This window comes from Macrotis lagotis, chromosome X (assembly GCF_037893015.1).
Source record: "Macrotis lagotis isolate mMagLag1 chromosome X, bilby.v1.9.chrom.fasta, whole genome shotgun sequence".
Taxonomy (NCBI): domain Eukaryota; kingdom Metazoa; phylum Chordata; class Mammalia; order Peramelemorphia; family Peramelidae; genus Macrotis; species Macrotis lagotis.
The window spans coordinates 375,552,879-375,578,368 of record NC_133666.1 but is presented as its reverse complement, the minus strand read 5'-3'; the positions used below and the strand labels follow the sequence as shown (position 1 = coordinate 375,578,368).

At 35.4% G+C, this 25,490-nt stretch overlaps 1 long non-coding RNA gene across 1 annotated transcript in view; it reads right to left on the bottom strand.

Moving 5' to 3' along the window:
* The window catches only part of LOC141499568 (uncharacterized), a 54,213-nt gene that overhangs the window by 9,786 nt on the left and 18,937 nt on the right, over positions 1-25,490 (bottom strand). Inside the window, exon 2 of the long non-coding RNA XR_012471720.1 lies at positions 8,674-8,816. This is a non-coding gene — a long non-coding RNA (uncharacterized LOC141499568). The remainder of the gene's footprint in view (positions 1-8,673; positions 8,817-25,490) is intronic.

Genomic DNA, 25,490 nt, shown 5'->3' with positions numbered 1-25,490 from the left:
TAAATAAGAGGCAACAAAATTAGCCAGAAGCAAGGAAACACAAACTAAAGAAAATAAAAAAATTGTTTGTAGAAAAGGCAAATGATTAACCAGAAATTAACTTGAACTGATTTTTACTTCATAAGAATTAAATGTCTGATTGGCATTGCTAGCAATTTAAAGCTGGTATAAACCTGCAACTATTGTCCAGATTCCTTAGATTCTATGTGCCAGATCCACCTAGCAGTCACTTTAGTCATCTAGACATATATGTATAATTGTGTGTTTGGGTATAATATATGTATAATTTGTTATTATAGAGTCATTTGACTTGTGTCCAACTCTCTGTGATTACACTTGGGGTTTTCTTGGCAAGGATACTGGAATGGCTTGCTATTATATGTATATGTGTTTACATATATTTATATACATATTTGCATGTATTATACATGTGCATTTATATCTATGTCCATATTTATATGCACTTTATACTGTGTGTATGTGTATATTCATTTTTGCACAATTATTTTCATAAATTTTTAATCAAGATGTCTCATGGACTTGATTGGGAGCAAAAATATTAAAACTTAAGAGCTCATAAGATCAGTGTACAAAAAATGGACATTTTAGAAAGTATGAATGTAGATATTTTGTATAAAATATATTCTAATTGAAATCATAGTATATATTATAGCTTATAATCTTGAAATATAATTTTAAGGTTAAACTAAAACAATGTCTAAAATCTAGAGTTTTCTTCTTAATTGAAATTAAATGATCCTTATCATTTTGTTCACCTCTTACAGGTAAAAGTTCTGTATCCATTAGGACTTTATTTTCTTTGGCTAAACATGGAGAAAATCTCTAACTGCTTTTATTTTTCTTTTTGTTTTAGATTTTGAATTTTAATTTTCCTTCACAGAATATATTGAAAGCTATTGAATTGTTAATTTGATATGTCAGTGGAAAAATAGAGCAAGTTAGGATCCAGTGTTATTTACACTCAAATGTGGTAAAGCTTCAGGTGGCGATGATAGATTTATGTCAAACTAAATTAAATTGAATATCTCATAATAATATAAATTCTACTTACCTATTTTAATATATGTACTTCTATTGATGTAGAACACTGAGAAATAGATTTTGTGTGTTTGCCACCAATATGCAAAGGATAATAATATCTAATTTATATTAATCAGAAACTGACATCCTAGTTGCCCTCAGTATTTGTATAGTCTGTAACCAGTCAAGTACAGTTGTACTAGATCTCTGGACTTTTGGAGAGGAGTTGCTTCAATTAAGGCTGTTGCCCTCAGTTTTTAATACAATTCCATCCAAGATGAAGTATAACTGACATTAGGTGTAACTTTTGTGTGTCTGAAATGTAGTCAATTTACTCAGTAAAACTTAAATGTAACTTCTGTGGGGACAGAAAGGCCAAACAACCAGAATGAAAGTACGTAGAGCTTTCATTGACTATTTTATTATGATACAATACTTATAAAACTAAATTGCTTCTCCAGCATATGTTGATACTCAGCCATAATTCATTCTAAGGTTCCCTACCTGATCTGGACTCTCATTTACTATTTTTCTAAAAGCTTAGTATCACTACAAACCTCTTAGCATGAGAGAGTGATGACTTTCTGTAACTCTACTACTCATATCTAATTCAAATTAAGGTCAAGGCATCAGCCCTGATTTCATGGTCTTCTTTGAATGGATGAAAAACAACACAGCAACAGCATGACATAGTTACATAACTTAGATAACCTAGAAAAGAATTTAGTATCATGAGACAATACCTGAAGGAAAGCACAGTAATATATATACTTTGGAAGAGTAGACTACTAATGCTGATATAAATCATATTAAATGTCTTCTTTGTGAAGCAGTTGATAAATTCTTTTGTATAAGATCCTAAACAAGAGGGCACATGGATATCTAATTCATTTTTAAAATTATTGAGTGATATAGGGTATGTTAACACTTCCAGTGTAAGGGTTAGCAGGTCCTTTTCAGTATGGCTTTACACCTTTTATAGCCACCTGAGCCACATTCCTTTCACCTATGATTTCAAGAAGTGGCCACATCCTGGTAAACCATTTCAACAAATAGGCTTAAGCAGGTTGAGAATAATTGACGGGTCAGATACCCATCAGTGTATTAGAAGGTATTTCTACCCCAAGCTATGAAATATTCCACTGGTGGAATGGGTGGATGAGAACAATTCATTTCAATGGTCATGAAGACAGCTGAAGCAGGGAATATGGAATAATTAAGAGCTCATTTAGACTTTAAAAACACCAAAGAACGCATATAGAGCCATCACCTGTTGCCTTGATTCTGTCTTGCCACTGGATAATGATGACCTTTGAAGACAGAGTGAGGCTGAACACTTAATGCAATGGTATTTCAAAAATTCAATTTACACAATAATCAAAAGACATTACCCATACCACCTTACTATTTTTAACTCAAAGTTCTGTGATGACAGGCAGCTGGTGCACATACACTGAGAACTACATACAGGTGACAGAGATCATAGGATCATTTCCTCAGAGAAAGTAGTAATGGGTTTTGGCAGGCACATTGTTGACAGAGCAACCCTTTAAAAGATTGCACTGCTCACCTCCTGGTGTGAGGAAGGGATTAGAAAAGGTAGTCTAAAAACTGTTTGCTCATCCAACCCTGGAAGGATTAACTTGGATGGTGGTTCCTCCTTCCCCTCCCCAAGACCCCTGTTGGTTATGATATAAAAAAATCTGCCAAATTTTTTTTCAAAGAAGATTGCACTCACCATCAGAAGATGGAATGTGCACATTATCATAGACAACACATAGATCCAATCCACTTGAAAGAGGAACAGAACTTGTTATAAGAAAACTCAGTAGGTTATATATCCAAATAGCAGCCCTGATTGAAACAAGTGTGGCAGCTTATGAAGTCAGAAGTGGATACATGATTTCCCTGAGTCACTGCAGTTAAAGGACGTGAATTAGGGGTAGGTTTTTCAATCAAAATGATGAGGTGATGTTAACCATCATTCTTGAAGGACACCATCACATCAGGGGAAGTAATGCCATGACAATCACAAGAATTGTATCTGAGTGAGTGGGTGCTGGGTTAAATCATCCAGCCTCTCTTTCTCCTCCAGATCCATCTGGTTCCAGAGGTTAGATATGAATTAGGAAGACCAGAAATAGTCATGGATATGAGGCAATAAGTGCAGAGTGACTTCCTCAAGGTCATGCAGCTAATAAAACTTCGAGTGTCTGAGGATGGATTTGAACCCCTTTCCTCCTGACTACAGGGCCAATATTCTATACACTGCACAACCTAGCCACCTTCGATTGTGCATTAAGAAGACCTAAGTTAAAATATGGTATTGGATATGAACTATTTTTGTGACCCTGGCCAATAAATTTAAGTCTGTTTACCTCACTTTCCTCATCTGGAAAATGAGTTGAAGAAAGAAATAGAAAAACACTCCAGAATCAGTGCCAAGAAAACTTCAAATGGGTTCACAAAGAGGTGAGTTTGAATGATTAATAATCAAAACTAATGTAGTCAACAAACTTATATGTCTACCCAAGAGTGAATGACAGTCTTATGACAATGAGATTGCCTGTTGAAATAAAAACACCATGTCTCCACCATTAGTACCCATGGTCCTACCATGATGAAATCTTCTGAAGTCAAAAAGAATTTTTATGAAGACTTGGAGACCCTTATCATGAATTTACCAAAAGAAAACAAGCTTAAAATTCTGAATGGCTTTAATATTAGAGTAGGCTCAGTCTTCCAGACATGGCAGGGACTCCTTGGGAGGAATGTAGTTGGAAACACCAATAGCAAAGGTCACCTGAAGACTTGTACATCTCATGATGGTCTCATCACAAACATTATCTTTCTATTATGTAATTTTATGCAATTCAGTTATGTTATTTTAAGAAGACAAACAGGGACCGGGAATAACAAAGCCAATGTGTAGTGCATAGTGCTGAAATGATCATCGATCCATTATCTCCAAGCTAAATATTCACATTCAACAGAAGCAGTGGCCACTGGGTAAAATAATTACTAGAAGAATTAGAGTCAAGAGATTAGAGTGCTTCTCTGAATAAGAAGAGTTTGTTGCTAACTTGGAGGTAAAGTAGAGCCAGTAATCAGTTGACAAGAGTGGAGCAGAAAAAAGAGTGCACATCTTTTAGAGATTTGCTGTGCGTATTGCATTTGCTCATCTGGGTCAAAGCATTCAACAATAGGACTAGTTTGATGAAAATGCTTGGAAATACAGAAGCTGCTAAATGAAAAATGAGAACTCAATTAGCATTACCAGCAAGATAGTTCATTCATTTCTAAGAAGGCAGAATTTATTTCCATTAAAAGTAAAGTACAATTGAAGCTTGGAATGATGCAGAATTCTTGTCTTAGTAAGAAATCAAATTAATTTCAAATTCATGCAGTTATGTTTATAAGAAACCGAAGTGCTTTTATGATGCCCTACAGGACACTTATGAGTCAAATTCGTATGGTGCATCTCAACTGCTCAGTGTTGCTGGAACCACAGTGATTATTGACAGGACATGATCTTAGTGAGATGAGCTGAACACTTCTATAGTATTATTAACAGACCATCATTAATCGATGCAGAAGCCATTGACCCCAAGTTAAAATCAATCTGTCCCTACCAAAAGCTCCAACAAAGAAGGTTTGAATGTCATTAGCCTCCTTCCATAAGATAAAACACTTGGTGCTGATTCTATTTCATTTGAGATTTACAATGTGGGGGATCCATTGCTCATACATAAACTGACTGAAATTTTACAGATAATATAGGAGGTAGAGACTTTCCACAGGAATTCAAGTATGCCTCCATTGTCCACCTCTATAAAGGTAAAGGGAATAAAGTGTTCTGTTACAATTTCAGGAAAATTTCACTTTTAAGCATTGCTGATAAGATTCTTGCCAGAATCTTCAATAGATTAATCCTTTACCTGGCAGATGATCACCACCCTCTGAGTCAGTGTTGGTTCAGAAAAGGAGGAGAAACAGTTGATAGGTCATTTGCTGCTAACAAATCCAAGAAAAATTCCAGGAGAAGAACAGAGGTCTATAAACAAATTATACATGAGGGAACCTTTGATACCATCAGTTGTTGTGTGCTTATGGGGGTTGATCAGAGTTCTTTATTATTGTCTATAGTTTTATGAAGGCATGCTTGTCAAGGTTCTGGATAGTGGATAATATTCTTGAGATTTCCCGGTTGCCAATGAATAGAAACAAAGTTGTGTCCTTGTTCCCACACTTTTTAGTAGGATGTTTGCAGGCATGTTATCAAATATCTGCACAGATGATGAACATATCATCAAGGCCAGTTACTACATTGATGATAAATTCTTCAATTTGAAAAGGCTACAAGTCAAGGCCAAAGAGGAAGGAATGTTGGTGCATGATCCTTTGAAGATAATTGTGTACTCAATGTTGCCTCTGAAACTGAGATACAAAAAACTATGGGTGAATTATCTGCTGCTTGGGCTTAATTTGTCCCTACAAATAGCACTAAGAAAACCCAGTTGCTCCATCAGCTAGCACCACACCATCCATATGTAGAGCCATCAATTACAGCAAATGAAGAAGTTCTGAATACCGTGGATAATTTCAATTACTTCAGCAGTATTCTTTCCAAGGTGGTACACATTGAAAATAAGGTTGACACACACATTTCCAGAGTTGCTAAATATTAGGGTGGCTCTGAATAAAAAGTATTGGAGAGAATAGGTATAAGATTGACTATCAAACTGAAGCTTTGCAGAGATATTGTGATTACTTCATTGCTGTATACTTATGAAACCTGGACAGTATTCCAGAGCCTTGTCAGGGAACAAAATTGCTTCCATTTCAATTATCTTAGGAAAATTCTGAAATTTCACCTGGCAGGGGAGATACCAGAGACTAAGGTCCTTTCAGGAGCTAAACTGTCTAGCATTTCAATATAACAACCAAGTGCAACTAAGATGTCCTGGGCAAATTGTTTAAATGACAGAAGTATGTTTGACACAAAGGTTGTTTTATGGAGAACTCAGACGAAGTGCTACAGGGAAATCCTGAATGTCTCATTGAAGAACTTTAGAAATGATTGTACAGCATGGAAGACACTGGCATTGGACTCCCTAGCATGATATGCACTCATCACTGAGGTTGCAATGCTCTGAGAGCAAAGCAGTATCTCATTAGCTCAAACGAAACATGAGATACATTAGTTTTGAGTAAACATCCAAGATGTTCACATGGACTATTGTGTCCTACATCTGGTAGAGCATTTTGAGTTCATATTTTTCTGATCAATCACAATTTGACACACTGTAACTTATGTCTAGCACAGTTATGCTATTTGATAATGAAAAGACAAGAACCAACAGTTCTTGTTCAGACAACAGCTAGCACAAGTAATTTGGTTTAAGCTTTTAGATACCACAGGTCATTGTTTCTGGTTTAAATTTATATAAAAGGTAACCTTGCTTTCTTTGTTCACACTAGAAGTCCGAGAGAAAATTTAAAAAGCAACATGGTACTTATCAAATTTTTCTTGTTCAAAGAATTCATTTGTCAGAGTTCATAACTATGTTTATGGTGGCAATAAAAGAAGTAGATGGACAGGTGTTATTTTTTCCTCTACTACACAGTATTCATATAATTGTTCAATGTTTGTTGCCTTTTAAAATATCCAGTTGTATTCTAAGCTTCATGTAATGATGCTACATTTTCTATTCAACATGTTATTCATCATGAAGGCAGTTTATGACAAAAGAAGTAAGCTCTCTCTCTCTCTCTCTCTCTCTCTCTCTCTCTCTCTCTCTCTCTCTCTGTATTTTCTATGTTTAGAGAAGACAGAAACTGAATTTGGGTTTTACTTATTTACTGAATGTAGGGAATTTTACATGAGGTCATTATAAAGATCTATAACTTATTTCCCATAGGGAGTTACCTAGAGCATCAAGAGAAACAGGGAACAGGATAACTAATCAGTATTTGTTTGATGCAGGATAATAATTCAGGATTTTCTGCCCCCAAAACCAACATTCTTCATCATTACTTTTCTATCTCTACTGTGATAGTTCAAAATGAATCTCTTACGGAATCCTTTAATTTCATTTTATAGTAAGATCACTTGTTGCCTCACACATTAAAACAATAACCTAGGGATTTGCTTCAATGATATCACTCAGTTATGTTAAGGTAATTAGAAATTTAAAGCCTGAAAATTCATAAATACAACATATTCACAAAATCTTATATATGAGGGTTTTTTCATAAGCAAAACCATTTCTCTCTTCTTATGAAAATAGTTCTTTATCCTTCCTGTCTACATGTAATTGTTATTCAATTATCCAATATTTCAGAAGAGAGAGAGAGGGATGACATAACATTGAGTGGATGAAATACTGGGTTTGGAGTTAGAAAAATGTGAGGTCTAGTCCTAACTCTTACATATATAAGTTATTTGACTGTATGAAAAACACTTATTTCCTCCATGCTTCAGACAATTGGCTATAAATATGTTGAGAATAGGTGCTAGTTTGCATTGGTAGAAGTCTACATACATTAATTACTATAGATAGGTACATAAAAGTAATTATAAGTCTGGTTCATTATTTTTTTTGTTTTTGTTTTCTTAGATTTTTGTAAGGCAAATGGGGTTAAGTGGCTTGCCCATGGCCACATAGCTAGGTAATTATTAAGAGTCTGAGACTGGATTTGAACCCAGGTACTCTTGACTCCAAGGCCGGTGCTTTATCCACTATGCCACCTAGCTGCCCCTGATTCATTATTTTTCCCAGAAATGATCCAATCAGAATGTCTTTAGCATGTTGCTTATAGTCATAATAGCAGCAATATAATTTATCTCTATATTACTCCTATTCACATCTCAATTAGACAGTTACTCTCAATTGCCAATTTCCCAGTCTATTTAGGGTCTTGATTAAGTAAATGTCTCAACATCATCTACAAGATAACTCAACATATTAAATGCCTTACTGCCCTGCTCAATTAGTCAATAAACAATAAGGATAAGATGTCTAAGGTAAAAGATATAAATATGAAATTGTATTTGCACTCAAGAACCTTATTCACTTATACCTACAATAATTCTCTGTTACACAAAGAGTTATAACCAAGCTATCAGCTATGAACTTCAAGGCTATGAGAGACTCAACTGGCTCTATCTTCCACATTCAGATTGTACTATTTTTGAATAACTTTTCTTTAGATACTAAACTAGTTAGCTCAAAAGAAAGAAGATTTTACTGGAGGTTATTCACTCAGAATATAATGTGCTCTAAAATAGTTGATGGAAAGATGTATCATTCAAAATTTGGGTTGTACTGTCCATAATTCACCAATAAAAAGAAAAAAAAAAGACAATAATATAACTGTTACAGCTGACTTTTCCTCCTGACATTACTTGTTTTTGTTACTTTGGGCCAGCTTTCACTGACATCTCTACTACTCCCTATGAAACTCATTATTGGGCTAATTTCATCATTTTATAAGATGTCATCAGTATTGAAACTCCAAGTCATAATTTCCCTCTGTCTTTCATATTGGACGGTGAGACCAGAAACTATAAAAATACATTCAAATGAATTCAGCTAAGACATCTCCCTAATTCTTATCTGGATGCAGTACCTTGAGAATTTTCAGAGCGCCTTATCTTCCACACTCTTGTCTTTCTCCAGGACCCACTATTCTTCATATTTCTTTTGTATGTTGTTTTTCCTTGAGAAAAGGTACTATCTTTCTTTTGTTGTACTTGTATCTCAGTATAGTGCCTGGAATATAGCAGGTATCAAGAAATGAATATTGATTGAATTTGCAAAGAAAAATATGTTTATAAACAAAATATTTTTCATTAAATATAGAAGGGATATATGTGTGTATATATATATATATATATATATATATATATATATATATATATATATATATATACACACATATATATGTATGTATATTCTTTTTTTTTCAAGGCAATGGGGTAAAGTGACTTACCCAAAGTCAAACAGGCAATTATTAAGTGTCTGAAGTGGAATTTGACCTCAGGTCTGCCTGACTCCATGGCTGGTGCTCTGTCCAGTGCACCACCTAGCTGCTCCAAATATTTATATTCTAATACACACATATCATATATTAGATTACATCAGGGAAAAGATTCCTTAATCTGATATATAGTACTCTTCATTAGCAGTTGATTGTTTTGGTAACGAAACAATGGAGGAGAGAAGACATTGAAGGGAGCTATAACCTGAAATATTGATTGGCTTTCCAGTTCATGCATGAGTTTATATATCAAAATAGCAATTACAGAAAAAAGGGGTGAAGTGATAAAAATTCACTTTTAATACTGCTAAATAATATGGGGTTGCATAATATTGTTGAAAGGTTCTAAGAAGATACATAAATATAGGCATACATTTTTATCATACCTCACATCTTCCTTCAAGGGAGGAGGAGAGAGGGATAAAATTATTTTAATTATCTAATTATTTAAAAGTATTCCATTTCATATATTCACTCTCAATTCATATATTCACTTGGAATTTCTTTGTTTATATTTAAATATTTGCTTTTTCATTTTTAGAAGTAATTTCTCATAGACTCATTCTTGTTGAATTAAGTGATTATGAGGCATATAATATATATAAAAATCTGACCAAACTTGAGTTTTCCTGAGAGTATTCCATATTCTACCTGGGTGTATTAAGGTATGAAATGTTATTTTATAAAGCAAACAACATCCTAAGATATGTTGTGATTAAAAATCTTATCTAAAGCTACACATCGTTTCTGGTAGATATCTAGCAACACATTTTTTAATTTAAATATATATGTATATATATATATATTGCAATATTTTTGGTAATTTGCAAGTAAAATGGATAGTTGAGACTGTTTTATGTGGAATCTTCTTAAATTTATTCAGATTTTAATTTTTATGTAAATTATGATTTTACTAAATATCTATAAGTCCTGGAAACTCTAAAGAATTACTGATAACCTCAAAGTTAATATATGCCAGAGGCATAACCCCAAAATTGGTCAGCAAATTGATTCATTGATTTTGCATTATCTACTCATAAGAACTGTAGATTAATCCATAGAAAGGTTATGTTGTAGGTTTCTATAATACTCAATAAAACAAATGGAATTTTAAATTATTGAAGCACATAGAAAAATTTTGCTTTATTAATTACATAAAATATCAGTGTATTATGTAGTCAAACCAAATCAACATGTATTTATTAAACACTTTTTAAAAAGTCAAGCACTGGGGGGGGGGGGGTGCAGAGCCAATATAGCGACAAGAAAGGGTCCAGTCTTAGGCCCTCTCTGATAAAACTTCTAAACTAAGGACACTAACTAAACTTTCAAGAGACAGAACCCACAAAGGGTTCTGAGAGGCAGTTCTCCTTCTCATGGTTACCTGGAAAAGAGCAGAAAGGCTCTGCTCCCTGGGATTGGAGGGGCAGCCGCAAGAGGGGTGGCGTGCCAGAGCGAAAGAACTTCAGCCTCCCGGAGGCAGCACCAGGGTGCTAGTAGACGCAGCTCACAGCAGCAGGGGAGTCTCCAGAGCTACAGCCCCGGGAGCACTGCGTCACAAAGTGGGGGACCAGCAGGGGACCTCTGCCAGAGGGAGCACCTGGGGCCCAGCCCTCAGGGCACACAGGGAGCATCATGGTCTTTCCCCAGCCCACATCCAGGAAACAGAAGCAGATGGAGCGGGTAAGCAGAAGCCTCCAGGGCATGAGCCCATTGAGCTGAGGGAGGGGAGTGAAGAGAGAGAGAGACTGCAGAGCTCTGTCCTCTGCTTCTGGAACAGCACTCTGGGGCTCTGAACGCATTCAGATCCTCATCACAGTCTAGCCCCCCCCCAATGGAACAGCAGGCCCCTCCCCACCTCAGCACCATGGATGAGGGGGGCATTTATGGTCATTCACAGACCAGGAGGGAGGACAGAGCCTCACAAACTGAGAACCTTCTGGGAATGTCGCAAAAGCTCAGGAAGCACCTCAAACCAGGCCCAGGCTGGGAAAATGAGCAAGCAGAGAAACAAGAGGAGGATCATTGAGAAATATTTTGCAAATGAGGCAAAGAAAGATCACAACACTCAGTGTGAAGATGAGGAAGCACAAGCTCCTGCATCTAAAGACTCCAAGAAAAACAGAAATTTGGCTCAGGCTACGAAAGAGCTCAAAAAAGACTTTGAAAATAAAATGAAGGAGTTAGAAGAAAAACTGGGAAAAGAAAGGAGAGAGATGCAAGAAAAACAAGAAAATGAAGTAAGCAGCTTACTCAAGGAAATCCAAAAAATGCTGAAGAAAATAGCATGTGAAAAACCAGCTTAGGTCAAATGGATAAAACAGTTCAAAAAGTTATGGTGGAGAAGAATGCTTTAAAAAGCAAAATTGGCCAGATGGAAAAAGAAATAAGAAAACTCTCTGAGGAGAACAAATCCTTCAGACAAAGAATAGAATTCAGGGAGATTGATGAATTTATGAGAAATCAGGAATCAATACTTCAAAACCCAAAAAACTAAAAATTAAAATAAAATGTGAAATATCTCATTGAAATAATAACTGATATGGAAAACAGACTTAGGAAAGATAATTTAAAAATTATTGGAATACCTGAAAGTCATGATCAGGAAAAGAGCCGTTACATCATTTTCAAAGAATTACTACAGGAAAATTGCCCTGATATTCTAGAAGCAGAGGGCAAAATAGAAATGGAGAGAATCCACTGATGCCCCCAAGAAAGAGATCCCCAAAAACCAACCCCTAGGAATATTATAGCCAAGTTCCAGAACTCCCAAGTTAAAGAGAAAATATTACAAGCAGCCAGGACACAGTTAAAATATCATGGAGCTGCAGTCAGGATCACACAGGACTTAGCAGTAACTACACTGGAAGGTCCTAGGGCTTGGAATACAATATACCAGAAGGCAAAAGAGCTTAGAATGCAGCCAAGAATGAACTACCCGGCAAGGCTTAATGTCCTCTTCTAGGGGGAAAAAGATGGACTTTCAATGAACCAGGGGAATTTCAAAGGTTCCTTTTCGGAATGGCCAGAGCTGAACATAATCTTTGATCTTCAGATACAAGACTCAGGTGAAGCATGGAGATTGGAGGAGAGGGGGAAAATATGAGGGACTTAATGAGGATGAGCTGCATGTGTTCCTGCAAATAAAAATGACACTGATAATACTCATATGAACCTCCTCAGTTAATAGAGTAGGTAGAGGGAGCATTTATAGTTGAAGCACAGGAGAAAGGTGAATTCGAAGATAAAATATGGAGTGAAAATGGAGTCAATAGAAAAAAAAAAGGAAAATGGAATGGGAGAGAGAAAAATGAGAGGGGGAATAGTCCAAAATATTTCACGTAAGATTTTTTTTATTACAATGAACTATTGAAATGATATGGAGTAAGAAGGAGGGGGGAGCAGGGGGAAGGGGTGGGCATGTGAGTAATGGAGGAAAGGATGGACCATGGGGGGTAGAGTGGTCAGATATAACACATTTTTTTTTTTACTTCTTGCAAGGGGCTGGGATTGGATGGCCTGTCCAGGACCATGGGGCCAGGCAGATTCTGGGCCTAGGGGGTGGTATGGGGGCTCAGGGCTTCTTGGCCCCAGGACCAGGGATCTGTCTGTTGAACCAATCAACGACCCTACAGCAGAGTCAGAGTGAAAGGAAAGAGAACATAGAGTACATGGTAGTGGAGAAACAAGAAAGGAGGGAGTTGCGATCAGCAATGGCAATAGTGGAAAAATATGGACGTAACTTTGTGATGGACCTACATAAAGAATGAGATCCACCCATGACAGAGTTGTTGGTGTTGGAACAAAGACTCAAGCACATTTTTTGTTATTATTATTTGGGGGACGGTTCATGGCAAGTGGGGCTGGATGGCCTGCCTGGGGCCACATAGCAGGGTGATCTTTGGGTGTCTGGGGCCGGCTTTGGACCCAGGTCCTCCTGGCTCAAGGGCCAATGCTCTGTCTGCCACCCAGCCACCCCTACTATTATTACTATTTTATTTTATTTTGGTCTTTTTTTTTCTTCTTTTTGGTTTTTGCAGGGCAGTGGGGATCAGGAGGCTAGCATGTCACATGGCTGTGTAATTGTTGGATCTACGGGGGTGGATGTGGGCTCGTGTGGTGCTGGCTCCAGGGCTGGTGCTTTGTCCATTGTGCCACCTGGCCATACCTACAATTATTACTATTTTTTTTATTTTAATTTTTTTTCTCTCCCCTTTACTTTATTACTCAAGCAAGTCTATATTCATGGTGTGGGAGGGTGTATTTTGTTTACTCTTAAACAAGAATATTTTATTAATGTAAAAAAAAATTTGTACAAAATGAGAATAAAAAATAAAGTGAATTTCTCAAATAAAAAGCATATATGTGCATATGGATGAAAAATAAATGAATAAAGATGCTACTCAAATAAAGATCATAAAATTATAAAAAATAAATAAACAAAAATTCAAACACTGTGTTAATAAGATAGTAATAAAGGAAATCAAAAAGAAAGGCAGTCCTTAACCTGAATGAATTTACACTGTGTTAATAAGATAGTAATAAAGGAAATCAAAAAGAAAGGCAGTCCTTAACCTGAATGAATTTACACTGTGTTAATAAGATAGTAATAAAGGAAATCAAAAAGAAAGGCAGTCCTTAACCTGAATGAATTTACACTGTGTTAATAAGATAGTAATAAAGGAAATCAAAAAGAAAGGCAGTCCTTAACCTGAATGAATTTACACTGTGTTGGAATAAGAAATGTATACAAAGGTGAAAAAAGGGAATGAAAGGTATTCTTCCATAGTGAGATACTAGAACATAGTCGTCAAAGGTAGAAGAGCTCTGCAGGGGCAGATGGAGAAGGAAGGTATAACTGAGAGAAGGAAAAAAACATCTGCTATAAGCATTTACTGAAAATAAAAATTTGGGGACTACAAATGCTTATCGATAGAATTTAATTCAGGTTATGCAAATAGATTTTATAATTACTATTCCTACTTTGAAAACAATCTCAACTATATAAATTACCAAAAATAATTACTATATACATATACATACATACATATATATATACACACACACACACACACACACACACACACACACACACACACACACATATATATGAAATAACTCTCAACATCTTCCAAAAACTATGTGAATCTTTAGATAAAATATATATTGACAGCATATCTTGGGATACGGTTTGCTTTATAAGATAATATTCCACACCTTAGCACTCCCAGGTGGAGTATTGTCGTATGCTGAAACACAGAAAAGTAAATTAAAATTTCAATCTTGTTTCTTTGAACAAGAGACAAACTCAAACAATCATAAAAGCTAATAAAAAGCAAATTGACAGATGGATCAAATATAACAAGATTCACCTTTTTAAATGAATTCTCACAAGACAGAAAACAAAATTTGTCAAATCACTTCAAAAACAATGAACATTTATTTGATTCTGTGAATTTTATTGGATATACTAGCTCCATAAATACGTTTGTTGAAGACATTTCTTCAGAATACTATGAGTAATTCAAAGGTAATAAATTTTAAATTTGTAAGATAGCCAGTGAAAAGGTATTCCAATAACCTGGGCTGGTTTTGTTCAAGATATTTTCAAAAGTAGAGCATTAAGGAAGAAATACACATTCAACAAAGTATTCTGAAGTTTTGGGTTTTTTTTTCGCTATAATTTAAGCTGATACTTTAATTCATATTATTTTCTACTTAATTGATTTGTTCTTTTCTAGAATTATTTGTATCAGACTCTTCTTGTTTTGCTTGTTTGCAGCTAATTTGCCCTCCAGATATAATAAACAATTTTTTCCACATAGCAGTGATCTGAAAATCTGGAAGACAAAAGATATTTTAGTCTTTTTAAGAGAAAAATGTTATGATAAATATTCCAGAAAATTAAAAAAATCTTGCATATTTTAGTCTTCAGACTTGGCAACTGGCACATCATTTTGGCTGAGGAAAAAATGGTGCTACTAAGGGAGTTTCTTGAATTTATTTCTATTAACAAACAATTCTAAAAACCATTATCAGAAATCCATCTAATTGCATGGATGAGAATGAAATAGAATTTAAGAAAACCCACTTATTTAAAAAAAAGGAATTAAATAATTAAAATCATATTGAATTGAAGAAATTATAAATTACACATATTGATAGGGATAAAAATTATGTGGAATATGAATGCATTTTATAAAATTTACATGCCCCAAACTGGACTCAAAAGCAGTAAGAACTCAGTTTAAATCCTGCTTCATATATTTTTTAAACTATGTGCCCCTGAGTGAATTGTTTACTCTTTCTCAGTCTTAGTTTTCCCATATATTAAATAGGAATACCAATACCATCTTATTTCTATAGGTGTTGTAAAATCCAATAAGATAACTTAGCAAAATACATTGTGCCATAGATATTTGAGCTATTATTACTACTACTACTGCTGCCATCATATTTTTATTAATCATTTAAATGTGACCAGAATGAGACAAATCTGAATAAGTGTCAATATGACTCAATTTTTCTGAGAATGTTTTAACATTGGATTGACAGGGGCATTTTATATATTTAAGTTTTAGCCTAATAAGTTGAGCACATCAGACAGACAAACATGCTCATACATCATGCATTGCAAGGGGAAAGAGGATCATGAAATATTGACAACCTTCAAAGTAGACTAACAACTAATCTGTCAAACACATATAGTAGCAGTCCTCAAAAAGAAGAGGAAAACAAAACAATATAAAACTGAAACAGTAAGTTTGAAAGATTACTTGAGAGGAAAGTCATAATTTCAGATATAAAGTTGATCTAGTTTCCAGTGGAAATGATTCCAGGGGAAAAGGGAAGGAGGAATGAAATGTCCTGTCCATCCTTCCAGTAGTTCTTGTTTTCTGTGGCTCAGAAAATTTTCCAGGAAGATATTATGGAACCAATTGGTAAAAACAAAGACTTAATTGATTTATAAGGGAAATGAAGTATTTAGGATTCAGAAGTTGCTCCTTCTGAATAAAACTTGGTGTTAATGTGGAAAGTAATCACTTCAGTAAAAGATTTATTCTCATATCTGACTTACAGATTAAAAAAATCATGCTAGATTTAGGGAAATGACAGAGAAAATGAGTTGCATTATAGGGTCAACATTCTGAAAACAGTGAGATAAAAACAGATGTTCTAGAACTAGACAAAGTGAAGAAGATCAGCATAATAAATATTGATTATAAATTATCTCTTCACAATAATATCTGAATGCATAGGAATAAAAACCTTAACATAAAACATCATTTACCTTTAACATATAGTTCATGTCCCCCAAAAATTGAGTGGATTTATTACAAAACTGCATGACCAAGCAGCCTATGAACCCCTCCTCTCTAAATATTAAATTCTTGTTTTTTTGAATATTGATGTGAACACAATGCTCTTAATGTTTTTTTTCTGTTTTTGAATTTTTTTAAATTTATTTTTATTAAAGATATTATTTGAGTTTTACAATTTTCCACCAATCTTGCTTCCCTTCCCCCACACCCCCACAGAAAACACTCTGTCAGTCTTTACTTTGTTTCCATGTTGTACCTTGATTCAAATTGGGTGTGATGAGAGAGAAATCATATCCTTAAAGAAGAGAAGAGAAGTCTATTAGGTTAACAAGATCAGACAATAAGATATCTGGTTTTTTTTTCTAAATTAAAGGGAATCGTCCTTGCACTTTGTTCAAACTCCACAGCTCCTTATCTGGATACAGATGGTATTCTCCTTTGCAAACAGCCCAAAATTGTTTCCACTTCTTGCACTGATGGAATGAGCAGTCCTTCATGGTTGAACATCACTCCCATGTTGCTGTTAGGATGTACAGTGTTTTTTGGTCTTGTTCATCTCACTCAGCATCAGTTCATGCAAATCCCTCCAGGTTTCCCTGAAATCCCGTCCCTCCTGCTTTCTAATAGAACAAAAGTTTTACATGACATACATATACCACAGTTTGCTAAGCCATTCCCCAATTGAAGGACATTTACTGGATTTCCAATTCTTTGCCACCACAGACAGGGCTGCTATAAATATTTTTGTACAAGTAATATTTTTACCCTTTTTCATCATCTCTTCAGGGTATAGACCCAGTAGTGGTTTTGCTGGGTCAAAGGGTATGCACATTTTTGTTGCCCTTTGGGCATAGTTCCAAATAGCTCTCCAGAAGGATTGGATGAGTACACAGCTCCACCAACAGTATAATAGTGTCCCAGATTTCCCACATCCCTTCCAACAAGGATCATTATCTTTCCTGCTTATACTGGCCAATCTGAGAGGTGTTAGGTGGTACCTCAGAGAAGCTTTAATTTGGATTTCTCTAATAATGAATGATTTAGAGCATTTTTTCATAAGACTATGGATTGCTTTGATCTCCTCATTTGTAAATTGCCTTTGCATATCCTTTGCCCATTTATCAATAGGGGAGTGGGTTTTTGTTTTAAAGATATGACTAAGTTCTCTGTATATTTTAGAAATGAGTCCTTTGTCAGAACCATTAGTTCTAAAGATGGTTTCCCAATTTACCACATTTCTTTTGATCTTGGTTACATTGGTTTTATCTGTGCAAAAGCTTTTTAATTTAATGTAATTGAAATCATATAATTGGTTTTTGGTGATGTTCTCCAAGTCTTCCTTAGTCATAAACTGTTCCTCTTTCCATAGATCTGACAGGTAGACTAATCCTTGATCTTCTAATTTGCATATAGTATTGTTTTTTATGTCTATGTCCTGTAACCATTTGGATCTTATCTTGATAAAAGTTGTGAGGTGTTGGTCTAACCTAAGTTTCTTCCATACTAACTTCCAATTATCCCAGCAATTTTTATCAAAGAGAGAGTTTTTATCCCAGTGGCCGGAGTCTTTGGGTTTATCAAACAGCAGATTACTATAATCATCTCCTGCTTTTACACCTAGTAAAATTCCACTGGTCCACCATTCTATTTCTTAGCCAGTAACAAACAGTTTTGATGACTGATGCTTTTATATAATTTTAGATCAGGTAGGGCTAAGCCACCTTCTTTTGCACTTTTTAATTAAGCTCCTGGGAATTCTTGACTTTTAATTTCTCCATATAAATTTACTTACCATTTTTTTCTAACTCATTAAAGTAATTTTTTGGAATTTTGATTGGTAGGGCACTAAACAGATAGTTTAGTTTTGGTGGAATTGTCATTTTTATTATACTAGCTCTACCTATCCATGAGCAATTGATATTTGCCCAGTTATTGAAATCTAATTTAATTTCTGTGAGAAGTCTTTTATAATTGTTTTCAAAAAGATTCTGAGTCTTCTTGCCAAATTGAGTCCCAAATATGTTATATTGTCTGAGGTTTCTTTGAATGGTATTTCTCTTTCTAGAGCTTCCTGCTGTTTCTTGCTCAACATATATAGAAAAGTTGAGGATTTATGAGGGTTTATTTTATAACCTGCAACTTTGCTAAACTTGCTAATTATTTCCAGTAGTTTTTTAGATGATTTCTTGGGATTCTCTAGGTAGACTATCATGTCATCTGCAAAGAATGAGTTTTGTCTCTTCCTTCCCAATTCTAATTCCTTCAATTTATTTTCTTCTCTAACTGCTGATGCTAACATATCTAATACAATATTGAATAGTAGTGGTGATAATGGGCACAATTGTTTCACCCCTGATCTTACTGGGAATGCCTCTAGCCTCTCCCCATTGAATATAATGCTTGTTGATGGTTTCAGATAGATACTGCTAATTATTTTAAGGAACAGTACATTTATTCCTACACTCTCTAGTGTTTTTAATAGAAAAGGATGCTGTATTTTGTCTAAAGCTTTTTCAGCATCTATTCATATGATCATATGATTTCTGATAGGATTGTTTTGATACAATTGAGTATACTAACAATTTTCCTAATATTGAATCAACCCTGCATTCCTGGAATAAATCCTACTTGATCATAATGTATTATCTTAGTGATTACTTGTTGTAATGATTTTGCTAAGATTTTACTTAGGATTTTTGCATCTATATAAATCAGGGAAATAGGTCTATAATTTTCTTTCTGTTTTAACTCTTCCTGATTTAGGTAACAGCACCATATTGGTTTCATAGAAAGAGTTAGGCAGAGTTCCATATTTCCCTATTTTTCCTAAGAGTTTATATAGAATTGGAACCAATTGTTCCATAAATGTTTGGTAGAATTCACTTGTGAATCCATCAGGCCCTGGAGATTTTTTTTAGGGAGTTCAATAATGGCTTGTTGAATTTCATTTTCTGAGATAGAGTTGTTTAACCTGGGCAACTTATATTTTTGTAAATATTCATCCATTTCACTCAGATTATTAAATTTATTGGCATAGAGTTGGGCAAAATAATTTTGAATTAATACTTTAATTTCCTCCTCATTGGTGGTGAGTTCACCTTTTTCATTTTTGATACTAGCAATTTGGTTTTCTTCTTTCTTTCTTTTTTAATCAAATTGACCAGAGGTTTATAAATTTTATTGGTTTTATCATAACACCAAGTTTTAGTTTTATTTATTAATTCAATATTTTTTTGCTTTCAATTATATTAATTACTCCTTTAATTTTTAGAATTTCTATTTTGGTATTTAATTGGGGATTTTTGATTTGTTCTTTCTCTAATTTTTTTAGTTTCATGTTTATTTCATTGATTTCCTCTTTCTGCAATTTATTCATATAAGCATTTAGAACTATAATATATCCCCTGAGAGTTGCTTTGAATGAATCCCATAGGTTTTGGTATGTTTTTTCATTATTATCATTATCTAGGAAAAAATGGTTAATTCTTTCTATAACTTGTTTTTTTGGTCGACTCATTTTTTTAAAATGAGGTTATTCAGTTTCCAATTTGTTCTGGGTCTATATCTTCTTGGCCCAGTATTACATATGACTTTTATTGCATTGTGATCTGAGAAAGATGTATTCACTATTTCTGCCTTTCTGCAGTTGATCATTAGTTTTTTTTTTTTTTATGCCCTAGTACATGGTCAATTTTTGTACTGGAGAGAAAAAGGTATATTCCTTTCTATCCTCATTCAGTTTCCTCCATATGTCTACCATATCTAATTTTTCTAACAATCTATTTACCTCCCTAATTTCTTTCTTGTTTGTTTTATTATTCAATTTATCTAGATCTGATAGCGGGGCTTTGAGGTCTCCCACTAGTAATGTTTTTCTGTCTATGTCTTCCTGTAGTTCTTTCAGCTTCTCCTCTAAGAATTTTGGTGCTGTCACACTGGGTGCATATACATTCAATATTGAAATGACTTTATCATCTATGGTACCTTTTAGGAGGATAAAGTTTCCTTCCTTATCTCTTTTAATGCTATCTATTTTTGCTGCTGCTTTGTCTGAGCTAAGGATAACTACACCTGCTTTTTTTACTTCAGCTGAAGCAAAATATATTTTGCTCCAACCTGTGACCTTTACTCTATATGTATCTCTCAGCTTCAAATAAGTTTCTTGTAAGCAGCGCATTGTAGGATTCTGTTTTTTAATCCACTCTGCTATTTGCTTACATTTAAAGGGAAAGTTCATCCCATTCACATTCAAGGTTATGATTACTAATTCTTTATTGCCCTCTGTGCTATCCTCCCTCTGTTTGTATTTTCCCCTTTCCCCCTTTTATCCATATTCCCCAGTATTTTGTTTCTGAACACCACCCTCAGTGTGTTTGCCCTCCTATATCACACCCTCCCATTTCTTTCCCACTTCCGTTTTCCCTTCCCTTCCTTTTGTTATTTCCCCTTGTTTCCCCCACACCCCTTCCCTTTCTCCATCTCCCCTCCCCTTTTCATTTTTTATTACTTGTAAGGTTAGATGTTTTATAAGTTAACTGAGTATGTGTAGGTTGACTTTAAGCCCAGTCTGATGAGAAGAAAATTCAGGTGTTTCTCCTCTGCTCCCTTCATCCCCACTAGTACCACAGGTTTTTTGTATGTCTTAGTGTAATGAGATTTACCCTATTCAATCCTGTCCTTCCTCCCGTCTCTTTCCTGTCCCCCGTTTTTAGGGAGGTAGTGTTTTTTTTAAGATTATTCTATCTAAGCCATAGAAAATTCTGATTGTCTGTCCCTTCTAGTTCAGTATATTCTATAGAACAGAGTCAAAATTCCTGAGTTATTAGAATCTTTCTCCCAGGTTTGGTTAAATCCTGTTACATCCCATTAAATAGCAGTCTCATGGATAGGTCATGAATGTCCATCATTTCTGGCTAGATGTATTCTCTTTGTTAGAATTACATTTCTCAAGACTTATGAGAACCCCACCCCCCATGCTGGGATATGGTCAGTTTCAGCTTACTGGATTACTGGATTGCATTTTTTCCCTTTTACCCCCCCCCCTTTATTTTTTTTTTTACCTTCTCATGTGTCTCTGGAACCTCCTGTTTGACGTCCAAATTTTCTTTTTAGCTCTGGCCTTTTCATCAGAAATTTTTGGAACTCTTCCATTTCATTAAATGTCCTTCTTTTTCCATGGAAGAGAAGGCTCAGCTTTGCAGGAAAGTAGATTCTTTGCTGCATTCCAAGCTCCCGTGCTCTTTGAAATATCTCGTTCCAGGCCCTTCGATCCCTTAAAATGGATGCAGCCAGGTCCTGCATGATCCTTACTGTGGCTCCTTGATATTTAAATTGCTTCTTTCTGGCTGCTTCCAGGATTTTTCTCTTTTATCTGATAGTTCTGCAGTTTGTCCACAAGATTCCTTGGTGTTTTCATTTTAGGATCTTTTTCTGGTGGGGATCGATGTACTCTTTCAATAACTAATTTGCCCTCTGATTCCATGATATCACAGCAGTTATCCATCACTAGATCCTGTAATATTAAGTCCAGGCTTTTTTTTTCTCTTTGATGTTTTCAGGAAGTCCTATAATTTTCAGTTTGCCCCTCCTCGATCTATTTTCGAGGTCAGTAGTTTTGTTAATGAGGAATTTTAACTTTGCTTCTATTTTTTCTATTTTTTGATTTTGTTTAACTGACTCTTGCTGTCTCATGGAGTCATTAGTTTCTGTAGACTCTGTTCTTTTTTGGGGGGAGGAGTTTTCTTCATTAACCTTTTGCAACTCCTTTTCCAATTGGTCAATTCTCCTTTTGAAAGAGCTTTCCATTTGACCAATTGAGGTTTTGAGAGAATTAATTTCTTTTTGCATTTGCTCATTTGAGGATCTGAGAGATTTATTCTCCTTTTGTGTTTGTCCAATTGTACTTTCTAAGGTTTTTTTTTTCATGTTGCATGTTATTAATTGTGTCTCCTGAATTTTTAAGTTCCTTCCTTATTTCTTCAAGGAAGGTTTCTGTGCTGGAGACCAAATTGTATTCTCCTCAGAGGTTCCAGGTCTCTCTGAGTTGGGATCTTTCCCTTCCAGGAATTTTTCTATGGATTCACCTTTCTGCTGACCCTTCTTCATATTGCTAAGACCTTGAGTTGGGGGGGGGGGCTGGTTCACCTGGGCTTGGGATCGCTAAAGGCTTTACTGTACTGAGTGCAGTTTCTCTAGCTGGCCAGTAGGATGTGCTGGTTACCCTCTCTGGAGTGTTTGTGACCTTGGTTGGGAGGCCTTCTCCCTTTGCCCAAAGGGAGGAGTTGGAACTATTGAATTCTTTTGCCTTCAATCAATGGTGGGATTTACCCTGGCCTGAGGTCATTCCTCAGCAGGACTGGTTCTTCAGCTAACACACCTGGGCCTGAGGCAGAAGTAGTTTGCATTTGTTTGTTTGGGAAGAGGCCTCAGTGCAATGGAGGGGTGGACTCAGTGTTTCTCAGACTTGAGGAGCACAGGGATTGTGTCAGCAGGTCTCCTGCACAAGAACTCTACCCCCAGCCTATTCCCCAAGCTCCAGGGAGATAGCACCAACACCATCACCTCTGCTCCCCCATGGCCCCAACCCCCTCTTGTCCAGCCCCACCCCTGATTCAGCAGGTCTGGCTCTCCGGCCCTCAGACTCCTGATTCCAATTGAGTTGTTAATCTGGCTGATCCGGGGCTAATCCTCCCTCTCAGCCCAGATTCACGCACTGGAATTCGGCTAAAGCTGCTGCAGGAGACAATTCTTGAGTTAGATGTTCTTTCTTCTGGCTTTTCTTTCTCGGTTTTGTGGGTCGGGTTTCTTTTAAGAGGTTTCATGTGATAGATGGGGAAGAGATCAGGAGACTTTAGACCTGTGCCGGTCTTCTCTCCGCCATCTTGGCCAGAAGTCCTAAATGTTAAATTCTTGACCTCTGTAGACAGTGAATATAATTTTTAAAACATTCAGATCGCATAATATAGAATAACAAATCAGTAGAGAGAAATACACAAAGCAGATTACAATTATCCCTTTACCAGGAAGAAACAGATTCCTAGAAATTTCCTGAGATGTGAAACCAGTGAGTCTACTGAAACAATAGTTTAGAATGTAATATATACATATCAGAAAGGCTCAGGCAGAAATCATATCGACTTTTAAAAAGAAATTGAAAAATTTAAAGTAAATTATTTTGTATTTTGTATTTTTGTAGGATGAAATGCTTTTGTATTCTTTTACAAGAAGTATTTGAATGGGTAGCAGAAGGACTACTTCTAATTCAGGACAAATGAGGATATAAAATAAAAGATCCTTCATTTTTTAAGGTGTGGGACATGGCAGTTACTGTAAAGTTAGCTTAATTATTAGCAGACTAGCTGAAGATGGGCCTGGTCACAGAAAAGGCATTGCTTTGGGAATCATTCATCCTTCCCTTAGCAAATGGAGCAATGTGTGAGGGAAAACTCTGATCGGTTTGACCAGAGAAGGCAAGCCCAAGTTGATAGACTGGGAAAGGCCATAACCAGCCTGGGTCTCCTTCTACAGGGGAAGAAGAGACTGAAGACAGGGAAAGAGAGGAGAGATTTCTTTTCTTTTTCAATTTAAATATTTTATTTATTTATTTATTCATTTATTATTTTGAGTTTCACAATTTTTCCCACAATTTTACTTCCCTCCCACCCACAGAAGGCAGCCTGGTAGTTCTTACTTTGTTTTTATGGTATACATAGATCTACGTTGAATGTGATTAGAGAGAAATCATATTCATAAGGAAGAAAAATAAAGTACAAGAGGTAGCAGAATTATATAATATGATAACTTTTTTTTCTAAATTAAAAGTAATAGTCTTTGTTCTTTGTTCAAAATCCATGATTCTTTCTTTGGATACAGATAGTATTCTCCATCACAGATAACTCATAATTATTCCTGATTGTTGCACTGATGGAATGGACAAGTCCATCAAGATTGGGTCATCATCCCCATGTTGCTGTTAAGGTGTATAATGATGTTCTGATTCTGCTCACCTCACTCATCATCAGTTCATGGAAATCCTTCCAGGCTTCCCTAACTTCCATCCTTGCTGTTTCCTAATAGAACAATAGTGTTCCATGGCATACATATACCACAGTTTGTTAATCATTCTCCAAGCGAAGGACATTTACTTGATTTGCAAATCTTTGCCACCACAAACAGGGCTGCTATGAATATTTTTTGTACAAGTGATGCATTTGCCCTTTTGATTATCTCTTCAGGGTATAAACCCAGTACTGGTATTGCTGAATCAAAGGGTATGCAAATTTTGGTGTCCTTTGAGTGTAATTCCAAATTTCTCTTCTGAATTTTGGATGAGTTCACAGCTGCACCAACAATGTATTAGTGTCCCAGATTTCCCACATCCAATCCAATGTTGATCATTTTCCTTTGTGGTCATATTAGCATGCCTTAGAGGTTTGAGGTGGTACATCAGAGATGCTTTAATTTTAATTTCTCTAATGAGTATTTATTTGGAGCAATTTTTCATGTGGCTATGGATCATTTTGATTTCTACATCTGTAAATTGCCTCCACATATCCTTTGACCATTTGTCAATTGGGGAAGGGAGGTTTTATTCAAAATTTGTTCTCTGTATATTTTAGAAATGAATCCTTGTCAGAAATACTAGTGGTAAAAATTGTTTCCCAATTTAGTACATTTCTTTTGATCTTGGTTACAGTGGTTTTATCTGTGCAAATGTTTCTTTAATTTAATGCAATCAAAATTATCTAGGTTGTTTTTAATGATGTACTCTATCTCTTCCTTAGTCATAAACTGCTTCCCTTTCCATAGATCTGACAGGTAAACTACTCCTTGATCTTCAAGTTTGCTTATTTTTTATGTCTAAATCCTGTTTCCATTTTGATCTTATCTTGGTATAGGCTGTGAAATATTGTCCTAATTCAAATTTCTTCCATACTCACCAACAATTTCCCAACAATTTTAATCAGAGAGTTTTTATCCCCAAAAGATAAGATTTTTTGAGTATATTAATAAGCAGATTACTATAATCATTTCCTGCAATTGCACCTAATCTTTTACACTGATACACAACTTTATTTCTTAGCC